This window comes from Panthera tigris, chromosome C1 (assembly GCF_018350195.1).
Source record: "Panthera tigris isolate Pti1 chromosome C1, P.tigris_Pti1_mat1.1, whole genome shotgun sequence".
Lineage (NCBI taxonomy): Eukaryota > Metazoa > Chordata > Mammalia > Carnivora > Felidae > Panthera > Panthera tigris.
The window spans coordinates 69,334,934-69,355,652 of NC_056667.1; the positions used below are offsets into that span (position 1 = coordinate 69,334,934).

At 38.1% G+C, this 20,719-nt stretch overlaps 1 long non-coding RNA gene and 1 pseudogene across 2 annotated transcripts in view; both read right to left on the minus strand.

Annotated features, from left to right (window-relative positions):
• LOC122241144 overlaps positions 1-2,235 on the minus strand; it is a 100,143-nt gene extending 97,908 nt beyond the window's left edge. For both annotated transcript variants that reach the window (XR_006221131.1, XR_006221130.1), the window contains exon 1: positions 2,143-2,235. This is a non-coding gene — a long non-coding RNA (uncharacterized LOC122241144). The remainder of the gene's footprint in view (positions 1-2,142) is intronic.
• Positions 2,236-8,055: 5,820 nt separating this feature from the next.
• Positions 8,056-8,583, minus strand: LOC102948697 (annotated as a pseudogene).
• Positions 8,584-20,719: the final 12,136 nt, after the last annotated feature.

A 20,719-nucleotide genomic window follows, 5' to 3' on the forward strand; every position in this document is an offset into this window, starting at 1 on the left:
ATTTTATTATTAAATTGAAGGAGTTTGCAAGATTTTCTGATGAAAAAATATGATTAAATATGCATGTGGGAAGTTGGGGGGAGTTGGTGCATGAAGTGCAGGAAGAAGTAAATATGTATGCAGGAAAGAGGTAAGATAATCACACTCAAATGAGCATGGAAAGCAACAAGGAAGTCCTTTTATACTAAAGACCATATTTCCAGCAAATTGCAACTTAGCAATGCAGACATAAATTCAGCAACACTGATTGCACAATTTCAACATAAAAGACTGAAACTGATGTTGAAGTGTATTTCTCGAAAAAAAAAAAAAAAAGACATAAAGATATTGTCCAATCCTTGAGGAAATGCCAAACTACTGAAGGAGAATTACAGAAATAACCAAACATAATACAGAATGGCAAAAATGTTTTTAAGAAACAAAACTGAAAGGATGTTTTATTTGTTCTCATTAGTATCACAGAATGTTTTTAGAACATGAAATTTGACTAGGGTACTTAAAAGGTCTGACCTTCCTACCTTTTAATTCCTACTTTTAGCCATTTCTCCCCAGAAACAGGTTATCACACAATTGATTTAAGCAGTCATGTTTTCACTATGCCTCAGTAAAGATGAAATGTAAAAAAAAATATGTCAGACAGGAAAATAGGTTATGCTTGATTACAGTACTTATCTAATTTTATTTTATTTTATTTATTTATTTTTGTATGAACGGTTCAGTTAATATGTGGAACTTTGGGAAGGAGATAAGGTTGTTTTTGAAATGCAAAGGTATAACTTTTTAAGACAAAGCACTAAATTATCACATTGCCCCACTAGTAGTTTGGTCAACCGAGTGTTCAAAAATTCATTTTCACAAACATTTAAAAGTCATGTAATATTTGTTCACTTCACTGGCAAATGTTTAAGTTCTTAGCAAGTAGCAGTCGCCTACCCTGCTCGCTCGCTCGCTCTCTCTCTCTCTCTCTCAAAAATAAAATAAACATTAAAAAAATAGGAAATACAAATTCCCATGTGAAAGATGGCCTCTCTGTACTAGAAGAAACCATCTTCAGTGGGGGAATCAAAGTCAAAAGAATTCTGTAAAAACAAACTTTGTTAAAACAATAACAATTCTTATCTCCTTTAGCTTCCCTGTATAGTTTAGTTACTCTTCCATAATTGTCTCTCTTTGCACAGCCCAGTGATAAAGGCATGTAAGTTTGCCATTTCTTTGGGTATTCATTCCTTGTGAGGACTCTAGTGCCATGTAAACTTGCATAAATCCGTATTTTTTCCCGTTAATCTATTTTATGTTAGTTCAATTTTCAGGCCCAGAAGAAAAACCCAAAGAGGGTAAAGATAAAGTTCTGCCTCCCCAACTGTATCATACAGAGTAATTTCACTGCCCTAAATATCCTCTGTGCTCCACCTATTCATCCCTTCCCCCCACCCTAACTCTTGGCAACCACTGATGTTTTTGCTGTCCCCACGGTTTTGCCTTTTTCAGAATGTCATATAGTTGGTGGACACTGTTTTGAAAGATCAAAAAATGTATTTTTTTCCAAGGCTCCTCATACCGTGCTCTCCACTGCAACTCTGCTCAAACTGGTGACATAAAATCTGCAAGTTTCTTGGTCTCACCAGCCAGACTAGTATCTCTCTCACTCACACACACACACACACACACACACACGCGCGCGCGCGCGCGCGCGCAAAAATTCAGACTGGAACCCTAATCCGTTGTCCCTCTACTCATTTTAAGATCTTGAAGCCCTGTCCTTTCCAAGGATCTCACACTCCAGGAAATGAAAAACAGCACAATTAGGTATGGAACCCTCCTATTAACAAACATCAACCACGTCTCCAACAGGTCACTGGCAAGACCAAAACACAACAGTTTCCAAAAGGACATGCCCAAGAGCACACGGAAATTGCTTCTAGGTTAGCTCATCTCACCTCCTGAACAGATAGCCGACGTGCCCAATTACTGAACTGCCCCCTCCTTTTGATGGAAACTCCAGAGCTAGCTCCATTTCTGAAATCCCTCCTTAAATCATTCACCAAAATCCTAAACCCTCCGGAAGCTCCTCACTGCTCCACTCCTCTCAAGGAGTTTTCCTCCACTGTGGTTTCTCTTGCTGCTGCAAATTAAGTGACCTACCTTTTTTTCTTTCTGGAGTCCGGCGTGTCCCTCGTGGTCTCCAGCCCTTCTGCGAAGCAGATGCGCTCGGCGGAGGGCTGGGGGGCCTGGGCTCCCCAGGGACCCGCGTTGCGCCTGCGCCTGCGCTTGCGCTTGAGCACCTCCCCTGCGCAGTCGCCCTGCAAACCCCGCACCGTCAGGATGCCTGCCTCCTCCCCTCGCGTCGTCCGTGTTCCTTTGTGTTGGTTTCTTTTCCCGCTCTATGAGGTTGGCGAGAGGTCACCTTCCACATCCCAAGGTCCGATTTTCCTGGCGCGCTTCTGCAGCAGCACCTTCGAGGGACTCGTGACTCGGTTCCTCTGCCTGTCCTCGGTCTCTCCTGCTCAGCGCGCAACCCGGGCATGGAGGAGGGTGTATTGCATCCAGCAGGTCCGGCACAGCCTCGAGGTTTCACCGCATTGCCTCCTCTAACCGGTAAGCCCGTTTGTTCAGTCCCAGCCTTTGGGCTGCACTTTGCTTGCTCTTGTGATTTCTTTCAGCCCCCCTCTCCTCTTTCTATCCAGTTAGGCCTCATTGTGTGGCATCGTAATGTAGCAGTTGAATTTGTACATGTGGGAAATTTAATTTACCAGGTTCAGTGTCGGCTGTTTGGAGATCATTGGTCTTTGGCAAATTAAGGGATATGACTGAGTATATCCTATTGGGCCTTAAAGATTTTTAAGATGGTTAAGAAGGATTTTGAATATTCTGTTAGAATGCTCATCTGCCCAACGCACGGTAGACTTTTCAAGTTTTCTTGACCTAACCCCTTGCTTAAGCCAACTAGACTTTCACTGCTCTTTGTGCAATCCAAAACACTTCCTTAATAAAGTATAGCAGTAATTTTGGAAGGCAGCTGTGCTCACCACTGTATCACCAACGCTGCACTATGGCAGTAATTTTGTATGAAAGTTCGTTTCACATTCACCTGTATGCACTTGTGAGATTTGAGCATCTTGCCAGGAGGAACCAGTCTTGGTCATCACCGGATGAATAGCCCTCAGTAAAGAGGTCGACGCAGAATGGGCTCTTGTTGGGCTTATCAAAAGCACATAAGATAGAATATCCAGCGAATTTCCTAATAAGTGCATTACTTATCCTAGGCAATTAAAATATTATTTCAGATTGTATCCTTAGAGGCTGAGATTGGATAAATTGTTAATACTCTAATTGGGTAAATTATTAAAGGGGCACCCTGGCTACGATTTGACTGTTTATAAAATGCCTTTAAAGCTGTGTCCATTTCCTACCCCAAAAGACAATTCCCCACAAAAGGCATTTAACTCTGTCTAATGGAGGGGTGGCCTGGGCGGCCCCGTGTGTCGAGTATCGAGCTTTTCACTCTTGGTTTTGGCTCAGGTGGTGATCTCACCACCGTTTTGTGAGTTGGAGCTGCCTGGGGCTCTGCGCTGACAGAGGGGAGCCTCACTCTCTCTGCCCTTCCCCCACTCCTGCTGTCTTTCACAAAACAAATGAACGTAAAAAAAATGAAAACAACAAAACTCTAACAGATGCACACATCCTAATTGATTGTTCTGGGACATGGACAACAGTGATAGGTTCCTTTCACTATACTTCTGGTTGTTTAGTAACATTAGTAGTTTCAAGGACTTGATCCTTCTAACTACCTCACAACTGGAATGTGTATCATCAATAAATATTTGGTAAAGGAGTGATAGGTATCGAATGATGGCCTCTCCCCCCTCACCTATTAAAATCTATATTTGGTCAAACCCCAAAGCAATAAATTATAAGGCTGATGAAGTATTTTGTCAACATTAGATAATGTTTGCCATGCTGTCATACCATAATACAATGTTTCAGACAGACACTTGTTGATTCTTGGCAGATATTAATTCATTTCCTGCTCAGCGGTTCTAGAGGTGGGCACTATTATTATCTTCATTTGAAGATGAGGACACTGAGGTACAGAGATTGAACAGTTTTCCCAGGTCCGATGGTCAGTGAGTTTGGTAGTTTGACTCCAGCATGCGTGTATATTACCATTATCCTGTTACAACTCTTCCTGTTCTATGTATGAGATTTCTATGAATCATGTAAAGATGTCCCCAGTGGGGAGACCTTATGAGAACACCTTAACCCTAAGTAAGGAAGGAAAGAGGACTTTGTACTAAGTATTCTGAATGATTCTGAATGAAATTTTTAGAATACAACGCATGTCTGACTTCAATAGCTGCCACTGCACCACCTATTTTAGCTTACTTGTAAACTGTAATTTTTTTCCTCATTATAAAAATCCTCAACTGCATAAATTGAGGATTTTTCTCGATCTTTGTAGGAAATCTGGATGACTAAGCTGTAGACTTTTTCAAATAAGATACATACGTAGGTAGGAGCAATTTAAACTGTCCTTTGGAAGGTTTACAGCAATTGAAGTGAAGTACTCTCTGGTATTATCCATGGAATCGTTTCCTTTATACATTAGTGGACTTAATTTAGGGTTGTCATGACATTTATTGAAAAAATAAAATAAAATCGAACATATCCTTAGCTGTGAAAACAACATCAATAAGAAACCAAAGCCACTGCCAAAAAAACCCCCCAAAAAAAACCACCCTTCTATTAAACATGTAAACCACTCCTTCAAAGAGTATCTGTATCCTTGTTTTTTCATGAAATTGTAAGTTTCATAACTTTTGGGAGGAATTCAGTAGTCAACCACGCTGCATAGCATTAGTGTGCTACGACATCAAAGGGAGAATGGATAAATATCAAGCTTTATTTCTAACCGGAAAATTATTGGGCACAACTATTCATAGTTCAAACATTTTCAAAAGCAGTATTTAATATTTAAAGAAAAATGCTAGTCAGGGGACTGAAGGTTTTCTCATGCATTATTTACCTTTAGGAAACATGAAGAACTAGAATATAAAAAAATATGAAAATGGAAAAAGCCTCCCTACCTCACAAAAGGTTTTGTTTTGATAATGTCCCAATCAATGATAAGATGCTGAAATACATAGAATAATGTGTCAAAATAAATCTTCATTATAACCTAAACAAATGGAGTTACATATAAGTCTTATGCCTCAGCATAGTTAAAATACAGTCTTGGCACTTAACATTCATCATTGAGGTCAGAATCTAACTTTTGAAATCCAGCTTTGCATTGGGAAATGGCAAATTATGGCAACTTTCTCAGGTAATTCAAAGCAATGGAACCACTTTCTCTTCTGTTCTTCAGGAAAGTACTAAACAGCAAATAAATTCCATGTTTCATATGGGGTCAATAATAGAGCTACAAATGAACCCAGGGCTCAGAGTAAGTTCTAGAAGGAACATTGTTTCTATATTACAATGATTATAAAGCCCAGTTTTTATCATTGAAGCACTTTTGCATTGTTGGCTTGCAAAATGATGTTCACTAAACCCAACTGGCCACAGAGTCTTAAAATGGAGTCAAAAGCCATAAAAACAATTGCATAAAATAAGAATACAGGTAGTTTATGTTCCTAAGCATCTCATGTATATAACTTACCCATCCTGCTCCAGATCCACCACTGCTTCGGCTTTGCCTGAGATGATAACCTTTTTAACTCATAATTTTTGCTCTCTACATTTTCATGAACACATCATTAACTCTGGAATTTAACCTGAAATCATCTTTGTTCTTCCCTCCCAAACTCATAAAGGCTATATGAAAGGTACATAGTAAAAACTGGGTGCATCTCTCTCTCTCTCTCTCTACATTTCTCAAAAGAAACACTTAAAGCTACTGTTTCTGGAATCAGCATCAAACACTTTCTCTTCCCTCCCTTGTCAGGGACTTACATGATAGGACATCCTATGAAAATATGCTGTGAATGTTTTATGAGTGTGCTTTTACTTAACCAGGAAGTCTGGAAGGAGGAGAGTGACCTAACCTGCCACATTTTCTTTATGAGAACATCTTCCTTGTGATCTATGGCTTCATGAAGTAGGCATAGAGTTTCAAAGTTGCCCTTGAATCCTGGGTCAAGAAATGCCACCAACATATATTCTTTCCTGTCACACATTTCAATGAATGTGTAGTTTCTCCAGCCAATGTCATTACTTTGAATTTGATTTGTGAGCATTCCACAAAAAGGTGTATATGCCTGTATATGATAAACAGAAGAACCTGACTTCGATTTCCATTATTATGTTTGAATTCCTGAGTGAGTGCTTCAGACGGCCCATATTGATCTTTATCCATCTTTCATTCCTCCCTCTCTTCCTCCTTCCCTTGCTTCCTTCTTTGCTTCCTCTTTTTCATTATTTCTTTCAGATGATGAGGACAAGAAGAAAAATGACTAGAGAAGCTAGAAATGATCCAGCAACTTTGATATAAGAACAAAAACAAAAACAAATGCTCTCCCTCCAAACACCCATTTTTCTCTTGAGAACCTCTGGGGAACTAGTTAAAACGGTTGCTAGGCAGCCTGTTCTTCATCTCACGATGGGTTAGAACTATGTTCATGTTTACTGAGATACTCTGGCAAAATTCTAAAATGACTGGCTTTTTATTTTATAACTCCAGTTTAATTAATAGCTAACATTTTAGGCATATTTATAGCAATCGAATATATGGAAATTCTAATTCAGTGAGTTAGGTATGTTTCCAAAATTCCATCACCTTTTTAGCAACTTATTTTTCATAATTTTTTTAATCTCCATATTTTACTGCCTTCGAGTTTACTTGGAAATTGTACACACCAATCTGCTCACAAAATATCTAGTCTATTTTACCATTCTTCAAAAAGAGCTATATTTTCCACCACTTCCCTTAAGAGACTGCACCTGAATCTATTAGCAATGAGATTGTCAAAGAAATTATATTAAGAGCTAGAAAGATAGATAAATAGTATATTATACATTCACGCACATAAAGACACAGACATAATTTGTGTGCATAGGCACGTGTACTGATTTTCACAAAAATGCGTGCACATATATGACTTCTTCCATTTATTTCTGGTTATAACTCTATTAACCATGATAAAAAAATGTTCTCTTTATAGTATAGATATCTCTGAAGACATTTCTCTTTTTTTGGGGAGATCTAAAGTACTTTTAAGATTTCTTCATTTATTTCTATGTTGTGTTATTTACCTTTATTGCTTTTCCCTTGAATGTATTTATTTTAGATATTCAGGTAAGTGAAATAGCCCACGGATAGTCTCTATAAGAAATGGGGAATGAAAGGAGTGATACAGATTGTTATCTAAGTCATGCTACTGAAGGAATAGCATATTTCTGGCCCAGGTTCTTCTACATCCTTGCCATTGGTCTCCTTTTCCTTCGTGACTCATTGTGAATTCATCTGTAAAACTCTGTCATCTATTAGTCTTTCAGTTCTTACTATGTTCCAAAGCTAGTGCACTGATTCAATCCCATATTCCCAGACCAGGGTTTCTTAACCTATAGTGAATGAACTGTCCCATCTATATCTGCCCCCACTTTTTATTTCCTGGTTTTTTTTTCAGTTTTGCTTTGTTTTATTTATTTTATTTTCTCAAACAGCCACCATGCATTCCATCAGATTTTTTAAAGAGACTCCAAAAATACTAAGAAAGTTTATCTAGATAACAGTTAAGATCTTTGTAATAACTCTGAGGTGTAGGCATACCTCCACTTTCTCTTGATGTTTGCTTTATACATTAGGATAAGGGAGAAGTCCTGCTCTGTCCAGTGCTGAAAATGGCAAGTGAGACAGGTGTAATCTCAGATTAAGGAATCTTATTTAGAAAAAGGTTATATGATCAGTGACATTTAGATTAACTTCCTAATAATGATAGATCTGGTTAGTTATTTGTAATTTCATTATTTTATTTATTTATTTATCTATTTATTTTTATAGTTCGGTTTTCCCAAGGAGTTTATTTGGGCAGACCTGGGGACAGGGAGGCTCTACACCTAAAAGAAGGTGTTGGGTCTCTTGGTGGCAAAGCGTGGCTTGTGCTGGTGACACAGGACCCGGTGGGGCAGCAGGAACTCGATCTTGGAGCTGTGGAACTGCTTGGCTGCCAGTGGGCAGCACTTTCTGGCTGCAGTCTCCTTCACTTTCATGATCTGGATCCAGTGGGCCTGGTCATGGTGTTGGGCGCCCATGGCACCATGGCATTGGGTGACACCACCTACAGTGGTCAGGTCCTGGTACTCCTGGCAGATGTTGTGGATGCTGCTGCGGGAGTCATTGCACAGCCAGATGCTGAAGTTCTTCACCCTCAAGGGGGATTTCTTGAACACTTGTCCAGGGTAGACAGTTTGCCCTGAACACTTCTTCATCTTCTTCAGGTGAGACACAGAGTAGGAGAAGCGGGACTTGGCCACAGCATCAAGTGCAGGGATTCACATGTGATACAGGGGCAGAATGCGGCATTTGGGGGTGGACAGGCAGCACCCCAGCACTTTGTACTCTTGCGGGGTGCCCAAAGCCTTCATGGCAAACTCTGCTCTCCTTGCCATCCAAGGAAGGTATTTGTAATTTTAATTGAGCTTAGTTAGTCTCTCCATTAACAATAGTAAGAAAGATGTTGAAAAGTCTGAATCCCTAGGTAACAAACTGCTTAATACGAGGGGTGGCCAGGGGCACCTGAGTGGCTCAGTCAGTTAAACGGCCGACTTGGGCTCAGGTCATGATCTCACAGTTCATGGGTTTGAGCCCCGCATTGGACTCGGCCAAAAGATCAGAGCCTGGAGCCTCCTTCAGATTCTGTGTCTCCCTCTCTCTCTGCCCTCCGCTCTTGTGCTCTGTCTCTCTCTTCTCTCTGTCTCAAAAATAAACAAACATTAAAAAAAAGTACAAGGGGTAGCCAGTGGGTACGGGTGGTCTTTGCAGCAGCCCTAACAAACTGAGTAACATTGGATGAATCATTTAATCTTTATGTTCCTTAGTTACCTTGTCTTGAAATGGTAATGCTAGTAGTTTTATGACTTCCTTTGCAGGATCACTGTAATAATAAAATCTCGTAACTAAAAAGCTAAAACATGTATATGCAATTCATATATATATGTACATATGAAACTTTTGAGCTCTGAATGTAAATAAGGCAAGCATTTGCTTTGCACTGTAGCACCCCATCAACAAATCTGTTGGCCAATATTCTGATACTGAATATTCATATACAATATAGTAGTTCCATTTAATTTGAAGGAACAATATATAAACCTTCCCAAAACAAGACTCTTCTGTTCTTTAAATAGTCTCCTTGGTATATGGGAGGCTATATATTAGGGTAGAGTAAAATGTAGTCAGATGAATTTAAGCTTTTATCTCTATATTACCATTTACTAGATCTGAGTCCCTGAAAAGTTAGTAGGTCCTTTATGAATGACAGTGTTCTTTATTCTTTTGAAGAAACCAATTACAGATTTATTTTCCTAGTATCAGTTTTATGCTTTTACAAGTCCTTTGATTTTTTTCCTCCAGTACCAATTTCTTAAAGTTTAATTATAGTATTGTCCTGAATTTACTGATGTTTTATCACTTCCTCTAGGACCATCTATGAATGCCATCAAAATGTTGATAATTTATTCCTCTACCAGAGAGAAATTCTTTAGGATCTACTGAAACTTCTGAAGATAACTTTTTTCTTATCTCTATTTATAAGTACCTCAATTCTTTTTTTTAAAAAAATTTTTTTTTTCAACGTTTTTTATTTATTTTTGGGACAGAGAGAGACAGAGCATGAACGGGGGAGGGGCAGAGAGAGAGGGAGACACAGAATCGGAAACAGGCTCCAGGCTCCGAGCCATCAGCCCAGAGCCTGATGCGGGGCTCGAACTCACGGACCGCGAGATCGTGACCTGGCTGAAGTCGGACGCTTAACCGACTGTGCCACCCAGGCGCCCCATAAGTACCTCAATTCTTAAGTCACTCTTCTCAAAGTAAAGCAAAAGCACCCAGTAAAGACTGTTTCTAGAGGTCAAAGTGAAGAAAAGCTAGATCATCACAATATTGGCCTTTTTTTCAATTTTTCTCTTCTTGTTTAACTAAGAATTATTTTTTGGTTAAAATGCATCCATTTAAATAAAAATTTAATTTTAAGACTCATTTGGTTTATAGTAGCTTCTTAAATTATCTTTAAACTGAATATATTTTTGCAGAATATTCAGAAATAGTATTCATGTAAATGACTTCAGTTTGTCCTGTAAAAGGTATCTATGAAACAAACAAGAAAATACTTTGGCTAAGTTATCCTGGGAGTAAAGGTAAAACACAAAGATTTGGTAAATTTAAAAGTAAAGGAATTAAAAGAATAGCTGGCATGTATGTCTTTGTTCCTTCCTTTTTTTCTTTCTTTCCTTCCTTCCTTAACTAAGAATAGTGTTATAACATCTGCAACTTACTTTCAGTGGATTCGGGATGAAGAAAGAGAAAGGAATATGCAAATGTGGCACACATTAACAATTAGTGAACGTTTGTATTTATTGTAGTACTCTCAGTTTTACTGTGGATTTGACACTTTTCAAGTTACAGTTTTAAAAATATGTGTGTATACGTAGCTTCTAAAATATATCAGGTACTTCCCTAGATACTGGGATAATTCAGTATTGAACAGAAAAATAAAGGCCCTGCCCCCTGGAGCTCATGATCTTTTTCAGGTGTCAGGCATTAGCCAATAGCTACACAGTTTTTAAAATCATTGTTGGTAAGTGTGACGATCATTCATGTCTGATGTTTATATAGGATCTATCGGATCCCTACTTCTACTGGTCTAGTCTAGCACAGGGAACCTGTAGCCGGGTGATTGTTTAGCTTCAGAATCTTCGTATCAGGACCAAGCCACTGGCCTCAAACCAAGAAAAATAAACTGCCTTATCTGGGCTTTTATCTTTTTTTCCCTCCCATCCGTTTTGCCTCCACTCACCTTGCCATCTATGGGATCTATAGTCTACTACTTTTTATCAGCAAAAAATAATTTCAAACTCCACTAGTGATATAAGCATATGATGTAGGGAAACAGTCTCTTGAACTCTGCCAAGTTTTAGATTCTGCATAGAAAATTCTCTTGGAGTCATATGATTAATGGGATACGAATGGATGCAATGCATACAATTTCAGGATCACTTCTGTGAAAGGAAAGTTCTTGCTTCCTCTTTCCTCTTTCCAGAGATTGGATGGGGGGAGGGGGGACAGTTGAGAGCCAGCTTTCACTATTTCAGCAACCCTGTGTGTGACCTTGTGGAATAGTCACTCCATCCTAAATCATGCCCCTACTTCTGTACTATTACTGGAGAAGAAAATACAAATTCTCTCTTGTTTGAACGGCCCTGCTTTTAGCTTTCTTTTCTTTCCTTCTTAAGGTTTCTTTTTTGTAGTCAGTTTGGCCTATATTCTAACTAATGTACACTTTAACTAAAAATCCAGGAACCATTATTGATTCTTCCTTCTTTGTTCCTCATCTTTTCTTTCTTCGTACAATAGTTGATATCCTCACTGATCCTTGCTTTAACTACTGAAGTAGTCACAAGTAGACTTGGTCTTTGAACCTTCTGACTCTAATCTCTTTCTCACCCTTCATACTTACATCAGCTTTTCATTTCTTCTTCTTCTGTTTTTTTTTTTTTTTTTAGTTTATTTATTAATTTTGAGAGAGATAAAGGGAGGGAAGAGGGAGAGAGAGAAACAGAGAGTGAGAGAGAATCCCAAGCAGGCTCCATGCTGATGCGAGGCTCAAACTCATGAACTTGTGAGATTATGACCTGAGCCAAAATCAAGAGTCACATGCTTAACCAGCTGAGCTACCTAGGTGCCCCAGCTTTATCTTTGTGCATTTGTATTACTTTTTCTCCTCAAGAACATTCAGATTCTTTTCCTCTTTGTTTTTTTTTTTAATTTTTTAAAATGTTTTTATTTATTTTTGAGACAGAGAGAGACAGAGCATGAGCAGGGGAGGGGCAGAGAGAGAGGGAGACACAGAATCTGAAGCAGGCTCCAGGCTTCTAGCTGTCAGCACAGAGCCCGACGTGGGGCTCAAACTCACGTTTGAGATCATGAGATCATGACCTGAGCTGAAGTTGGATGCTCAGCCGACTGAGCCACCCAGGTGCCCCACCCTGTTTGTTTTTTTTTTTAAGTGCTGCAAGTTTTTGGCTTCAGCTTATATGTTATGCCCAAGTGGCTTTGAGAAAGGGCCACCTTCCCTAACTTCTTCACTCATTGAAATGATAAAAATCTCTGAAATTCTAATATGGCTGGCTTAAATTTTATCTATTATGTGAAAATCTTTCCTCAGTTCTTCAGACTGAATTCACACTCTTCTCGTACTATTTAGACAAAACTTTTTTTTACCTCTTTCAGAGTGTTTTGTTCAGCCAAATATTATAATTTCCTTAATATGTGCCTATCTCTACCACTGGAATATAAATTTCATGAGACTATGCACTATATTTTATTTTTCTGTCTCATTTTCATTGCTATCACCCACGGAAACTTGCATATTTCTCCATACATCAGAGGTAACAAAAAATATTTATTGAGTTTTCTGACTTAAGGAAGGTTAAACTCTCCAATTCCTTCCTGAATTAGAATGATCCTTGCTGGAAGCCAAGATACTAACAGAGAAGGCTTATAAAGAGGAAGGAAATGAGGTGTGTGTGTGTGGGGGGGGGGGGGGATTTTATACCTCTCCCCAAATTGGGTGTTTTAGTTTATTTACTTTGAGCAAGACATGATTTCTATTTTCCAAAGGAAGAAATCTTGAATATATTATAAGAAAATGATAAGGTTTTCTGGACATCAAAGAATTCTTACAAAATAACTTTTGGATGAGTTAAGTGTAAAAGAATCAGAAACATACAAATTAAATTTCCCTTGAGAGACTGGGCTTAAAAATAAAGAAGAAACATGTTTAAAATATTACAGAGCTCAAAACTTTGAGAAAAGATTTTAGAAAACAAAATACTGAAGTTTAATAATGTGGTAAAATTAAGCCATAATGGCACATTATTCAAATATTTTTACTCTCTACTAACTTCCCCCAAATATAGACCATTTCCTAAATGACAGACTCTTTTAGAATCATGGTTTGACTTAATGGTCTCAATTATCTATCCTCTCGTTTTACCATAAAATGCTAAAAAGAACTTCTATTTAATAAGAGCTTACAATGTGGTAAGTGATTTTCCAAAACTATCTCAATTAATCTGAACAACAATCCACATTTTCCAGATGTCAGTGTTTTTCTTGATCCCGCAGTCCATGCTGTTTCCTGTCCCGTATGCTGTTCCAGCATGGCCACTCCTAACTTGGCAGGTTACCATAGGGGTAAAAGGAACTTGTTATCTACGCTGAAAGTCTCACCATAACTTTGGGAAAGAGAAGTAATATCTGACTCATTTCTGAATTTTGTTGTAGTATTAACTTCAAATAAATTTTAGGACACTGTGATTTGTTAGCCACTTTGTAATATTAATGATAGCAACCAGTTACAGAGCACGCTTTCTTATATGAGGTGTTGTGCTAAGTATTTTAAATACCAAACCTCAGTTATCACAACTACATAAAGGAGTTAACGTTATTCCCACTTTACAGATGGAGAAATGAAAACTCTGGAAAGAGTAAGTGAAAAGCTCATAGAAACACAACTACCGGAGGTAGGGATATAATCCATATCTAATTCAGCATCTTATACTTTTCATTGCAATTTTATATTGTTTTTACTTTGAAAGCTATAAGCCATTAATAATGAAAATATAATGAGTTTCATGCATAACAAATTGGAATAGTATACAAAATTATGAAGAAAAATAATTTTCCCTTGGGGAACTTTGTTCATGCAGACCAGTAATTTTGTAAGATTAAACCCATATCAAACTATGACTCAGAAATTCTTATAGGTTTGTATATTAGCATTGTGATAAAATGAGCAGGAAATCTGCCAATCTATTGCTTAGTTTTACTCCTTATCCTGACAAATGGAAGCCTTATCTATAGACAGGGAATCTCAGGCAGTATTTAGCTACTTTATCTTGGTTAATCCATACTATGGAAAGAGATCTGTTAAGTAAGCAATAACACAAGACATGATGCACGTTACTCTGTAATGAAGCCATGCTTGAGCTGTTGAGTGATGCATTACCGTCCTACTCCATCAGACACTGTCATTCTTTTAAAGTGGGAGCTCTGAAAAAATAAATAAATAAGAGTGGGAGCTCTGGAATTAGCCACTCATGTCTTGATACCCGCCAGCATAGAGAATAAAGATGATCAGACATAGGGTGAGAACATGAGTTTTTATTCCCCACTCTTTTTCAACTTTTAATGGTTTGAGTTGGCAATATACTCATATAGTTCAAAAATCAACATAGTAAAAAAAAAAAAAAGTAACCAATAAAAAGTCTCACTTTCTCACCTGCCTTTCCCATCCATGATCTTTATCACCATAACCAGGTAATCCTTTCTGCTAGCTTCTTCAGTCTATCCTTTGGAGATTTTCTGTGTACATGCAAACAGAAACATAAAGTCTGATTTTCTCTTTCTTACATGAGTGGCAGCCTACTATCCACACGGTTTTGTATTTTGCTTTTTCACATAATTTCATGCCTTAGAGGTCTTTACGAATTTATTGACAGTTTCATAGTATTCCATCGTTTAGATTAAGTCTACACTTATTTAACCAAAAGTTTCTACATGAGCTAGAAAAACTTCTGTGTAAGAAGAAAGCATATATGAAAGAAAATATAATGCCTACCAAACGTGCTTGCCTCTGTCATCTATCCCATTTGCAGTTAGGGGTCAGGTGCCAGATGATTAAATCGGGCTAAATAAGTATGATTAGTAGGCACATGGGTCATCTCCAGTGAAAAACTCACCTGTGACTCTTGATTCTCTCTCCTAATATGCAGTGAATGAGAAGCTGAATGTCCTTGACATTACGGCTACAAAGATGAGGGCATTTACTAGTTCACATGCCTGAGCAAATTTTGCTGCAAGCTGTCTGCCACACTGCAGTGGACATATATTGTTTTGTATGATTTGGGACTTATTTTGATGTTGTATGGAATCATGCATCTTGAACAGGTGGAACCTTTGCTAATGTTTAGTGGCTGAGTCCTTAGGTCTCTGTGTCGAAATTTTGAATATATGTGCAGTTTTTTTTTCCTGGAGAGTCATTAATAATCATTAGGTTCCTAAAAGTAGTCCAGAACTTGAAATAAATTTAACATTACTAATCTGGCTAAACCTCTTATTACAGACAATAAAAATGAGTGTCAAAGAGATGAGATTATTGCTCAAGAAGTTACGATTGGGTTGCAGATCTCCTTTCTTTCAGTTCTGCCCATGGTTTGTCATGGTCCTACCTAGGAGAGTCCAATGGCAGTCTAAGACAGTCCAATGGCAGTCTAGGATAGCCCAGTGGCATTAAACACACAGCCCCAAGTGGAGTCAACTGTTGTTTCTTAACTTCATCAGCATATATATTCTGTTAGTAGCCATGCACGAACTCACAACCTTTCTGTCTCATGTACTTGACTATATATGTTTATAGTCTTGTTCATTTCAATTGTTCAAATAGTCAAAACAAAAAGTTAGGAGGTAGGCCTGATCTGTCATTTCACCCTCCCCCTGCCCCACAAAAAAATTCCTACTTCAGCCAATCTACCAAATATTAATTTTCTCTGTCTTTCCTTCAGAATACATACCCAAACTGATCATTTAGCACCGTGCTCACCGTTGCCTTCACAGAGCAGGTGCCTGTCTTGGACGATGCTGACTACTTCCTTCTGCTTTCCTTACACCCTCTCAACTTTTGTGAGGAAAGCAAAATTATCTTTTAAATCTTAAAAATGATCTTTAAAAAAAAGCAAATCAGAACCTCTTAATGGCTTCTTACTACACTTAAGAACAAATTCTGTTTTTAAGTGTAGCCTATGTAGGGGAGGAAAACTTTTCCTTCCTTCCCTTTTAACTTCTTTAGCTGGTATAGTAATTAAATTGATATAGGACAAGCTAACAGGAGAAGAACAAAGTTAATTTCATATATATGGGAGCTCATATAAATATGAGACTTAAAGAAGTGACCAAAGCAGGCAGGTTTTATACCTTTTATTTTATTTTATTTTATTTTTTTTTAATTTTTTTTTAACGTTTATTTATTTTTGAGACAGAGACAGAGCATGAATGGGGGAGGGTCAGAGAGAGAGGGAGACACAGAATCTGAAACAGGCTCCAGGCTCTGAGCTGTCAGCACAGAGCCCGACGCGGGGCTCGAACCCACGAACTGTGAGATCATGACCTGAGCCGAAGTCGGATGCTTAACTGACTGAGCCACCCAGGTGCCCCATACCTTTTAAATAAAGAAACAAATTTTTGAAGAATTGACGGGACAAAGAAGTTGGGCTTAAGTTAGCAAATTAATGAAGAAGTAACAAAGTTTGTTTCTCCAGCCTTCTTGGCCTTGAATTCCCTATCTGTGGTGATAAGGATGCATTCTACCCTCTACCTGCAGGGAGGGTATTCATCACAGGGAAATTTATTTCCTGCTTTCCTGAAAGACAGAAGAAAGTCACAATGTTCTTATATCGGCTATTTCTTAAATAACTTTAATTCAAAATAACTAATATGCCAAGGTGACATATTTGGAGCAGCCTGCCCTGAACCCCATCATTTATAAGATTCTTCCCAGTGGACCCCCAGCTCTATGACTAGCCTCATCTATTGAAAAATGCTTCACAGGGATATTTGTAAGACTAAATATTAACTTATTTGGGTGTCTGCTCAAAGTTCATCTACAGTGGGTGTCTAGGTGGCTCAGTCGGTTAAGCGTCCAACTTTGGCTTGGGTCATGATCTCAGGGTTCATGGGTTCGAGCCCCGTGTCAGGCTCTGTGCTGACAGCTCAGAACTGGAGCCTGCATCAGATTCTCTGTCTCCCTCTCTCTCTGCCCTTCCCCCACTCATACTCATCTCTTTCTCTCAAAAATAAAATAAACATTAAAAAAAATTTTTTTTTTTATCTTCAGGTCATCTTCAGGAGAGGCCCTCCCTGACCACTTGGAGAAAACACTCCTTTCCTCTACCACTCTCTATGCACTTTATTTTTTTTTCTTTATAGACATTAACATTTGATTCTAAAAATATGCTTATTTATTTTAGTGTATCTTATTCCATATACAGTGTAGGCTCCATGAAGTTGGGGATCTTGTCTTTTTTGCTCAAAAGTGAATCACAGTACCTAGAACACTAGTTGGTGCCTATTAGTGCTTAATGTTAATTAAATCAGTCAATCATTGTTCATTCTCCAAATTCCCTTCATTTTTCTTCTGTCATTTGACACTGCCCATGTTTAGACTTCTATGATTCAGCTACCTCCTGTCTCTCCTAATCGATTTTTTTCCTAACCCTTATGGCAGCAGCAGCTACAAAATAGACCTTTTGATCTTGATGGTAAAGATAGCATCATGTGAGAAAACACTCTGCCCTAGGATTTTGAAGACTCACCCTATACCTGCTTTTGATTCTAGTATTGTTGGGGTATGACCTTGGATAACTCTGAATATCTCTGAATCTGTTTTGTAATCTGTGAAATAAGAATGATAAAAAATTATTACAATGGGAATATGCTCCCTTGGAGCTGCCTCCCCAAAATGTTGTATTTCATTTAATACGCACAAATTAGAGGACATAATTCATGTTTATATATACCCAAAAACATAATGCCAATGTACAAGCACATTGTTGTTGTTGTTGTTGTTGTTGTTGTTGTTGTTGTTGTAGGAAGCTCTAATTCACCTCCCTGATTGAATTTTCTGAGTGTTTTCTATCAGCACTAGTAATAGTGTCAATAAGGAAACCTAGGAATCAGCCCTTTCAGTTTAATGGCATTTGTTTCAAGAATATTATAAGGATGTTATGAGGCCTCTTATAAAGTTAAAAACATTATTGCTTGTTCTATAACCACATTTTCTATAAATTAAGGGTCTTCTTTTTTACTATAGAAAGTGTTATACCATTTAGCATGAATGGAATTTCATGGAGCCAAAATTTTAAGTCTTTCATCAATTTGTCACCAACTGGTATTAGCAGATAGCTTCCCTAGTTGTAAAAAACCTTTATTCCGTTAATTGGCTGGTGCCTACAAAGAAATGTCTGATTTTAATGTATATGTACATATATAAGCTCTGTTTCACCTGAGCCAATTCTGTAATAACCCTCAACTTCATCAGATCAATGTCTGTTATCTAAGTGTATGGATCATGCTTCTACAACAGGCTGCAAAAGAACCTCTTCAAATGCATCTTGCACAACTAAGTAGTGAGAACTTGCTAATGCACTCTGAGTCACATACTGTGTAAGAGCAGTAAATTGTTTCCTTGGTGGTTTTGACAACATTGCCTCTGAACATAATTGAATGTCATACGTTTATATGTTTGCAGATAAGGTCCCAGTGACATTACCCCTGGGAATGTGTACACTTGGTCGTCCGTTTATGACAGAGGAGCCAGACATATGGCCTGTGGCCTCGGTTCGGCCCCAGAGCTGTTGCCAAATCCTCCTACCAGTTTTCAGCCAGTCTGCCCCGTCACTGTGCATCAGCTCTGTCAGAAGTAGTGCTTCCCATCAATAAATGAGCAGAAATGCAGCTTCCTCAACTGCCACCTCACGGGGCCTCCCGGCTCTGAGATGGCAAGAGTCCTTGATATGTGCAAGAGAATGTCACATGTTATGCAAATGAAAGAAAAATGATAAGAGAAGGAGAAAGAAATGTTACAATGAAACCTGAAAACAGATCTAGAAAAGAGGCAGAAAAAAGAAAAGACCCTGCTTCATGGAAGTCGGGAGAGGTAGACTTTAATGCCTACACTGCTCTAAAGCCTTCATGGGATAGTAGACAAACCTCTTTCACCTCATTGGCCTTAATTTCTTCTTCTGTAAAGCAAGAGAGCTGGACTAGTTTTTCAACTTTTTTTTCCACCATGAAATATTTTAATTATCTGGGTCATCTCATATTTTAAAAAATTTTATTAAGCAAACTATATTTATCATTTCCCCCAATTATTAAATAAATGTACAGCTGCAAATCAGAGTTTCTGACCGGCATGATCTTTGACACATTGGGTTGGTATCATTTCAGGAACAAAAAAAAAAGAAAAAGAAATGTGTCATTTGACTCTCTATACGTAGAAAGCCTTGAAGTATGGAAAATACCTTAGAACTATAAATAATGTTCCATGGATTTTTGCTCTTCATGTGAACATATTTTTTTAGGATTTTCTTTCAATAAATATTTGATAAACACTGTGCTAGGCGCTGGCATTGTTAGGTACTGGATAACACAAACTATTCTTGATAAACTTCCCAAGTGGTAGAGAACACGAAGAAAAGTCTAATTCAGCAAAATAGAAAGTATAATAATAGAGCTATAATCAAATATGGGATCAAGAGAAGGTCTATCGCTCAGTAGCCTCACTGCAGGAAAACAAACAAAGAACAAGGACAACAAAACCCTATTTGTGGAGACTTGCTTAACATGAGGGGCCTTCTATTCATATTGCTCACCCAAAGTGTGCTGTGTGGGACCAACGCCCTGGGAGATGGCTCTTAAAAACAGTGTGGATTCTTAAAAACATAATTTTGATCGGCAAACAATATTTTCTATCTCCCTCTAAAAGATTTATAATGCATATGTGCATATTAAAGACTCTAGGAAGCCCCTAATGTAAAGAAACCTATTTAACTTGGTTTGATATCGATTTTTTTTTCAACTATTTGACCAAGGAATCTACTTTTGCAGAATACAAAATAATGAACCATAGGTTAAGGTACTCTAAATATAGCTCTTTTTGTATGTATGTGTACATGTGGTGGGAACACGTAAGATCTACCCTCTTAGCAAATTTTAAGTATATAATAAACTATCATTAACTATAGTCACCATGCTGTACATTGGATTTCCAGAATCATTCATCTTATGTAGCTGAAACTTTGTCCCTTTGACCAACATTTCCCGATTTCCCTCTCTCTCCTACTTAAATAGAGGTCTTGGAATAAACAAGATATCAGAACCATGTTTCTTAATCACATTACTTGGTGGCCCATTGCCAGCCTCCTCCTACAAGCCCTCAAGACCTGTAAGATTGGTATTACTGAGCTACACTTTAGCAGTCTCCATAAAACATTTAAAAAGAGGGGTGCCTGGGTGGCTCAGTCAGTTTAGCCTCTGACTCTTGATTTTGGTACAGGTCACGATCTCATGGTTGGTGAGATCGAGACCTGGGTCAGGCTCTGCAATGAAGGTGCAGGGCCTGCTTGGGATTCTCCTCTGCCCATCCCGTGCTCGTTCTCTCTCTCTCTCTCTCTCTCTCTCTCTCTCTCTCTTTCTCAAAATATATAAATAAACGTTAAAAAAACATTTAAAAAGAAAAAGATCTGAAAAATGCACTGGAGTTTCTATAAAGATATTGTTAAAGTTGCTGTTCACACATCACTCAGTAGAAATTCAGGATAGTATCTTTTCTTCAGGTACTGATCCCAGGAGTAGTGTGTATCTCCTGAATAAGTAGTTTGTTTTTAATCATGTTGACACCATGATTTAACTGGTCATTGTTGACAGAAAAGATCAGAGTAAAATTTA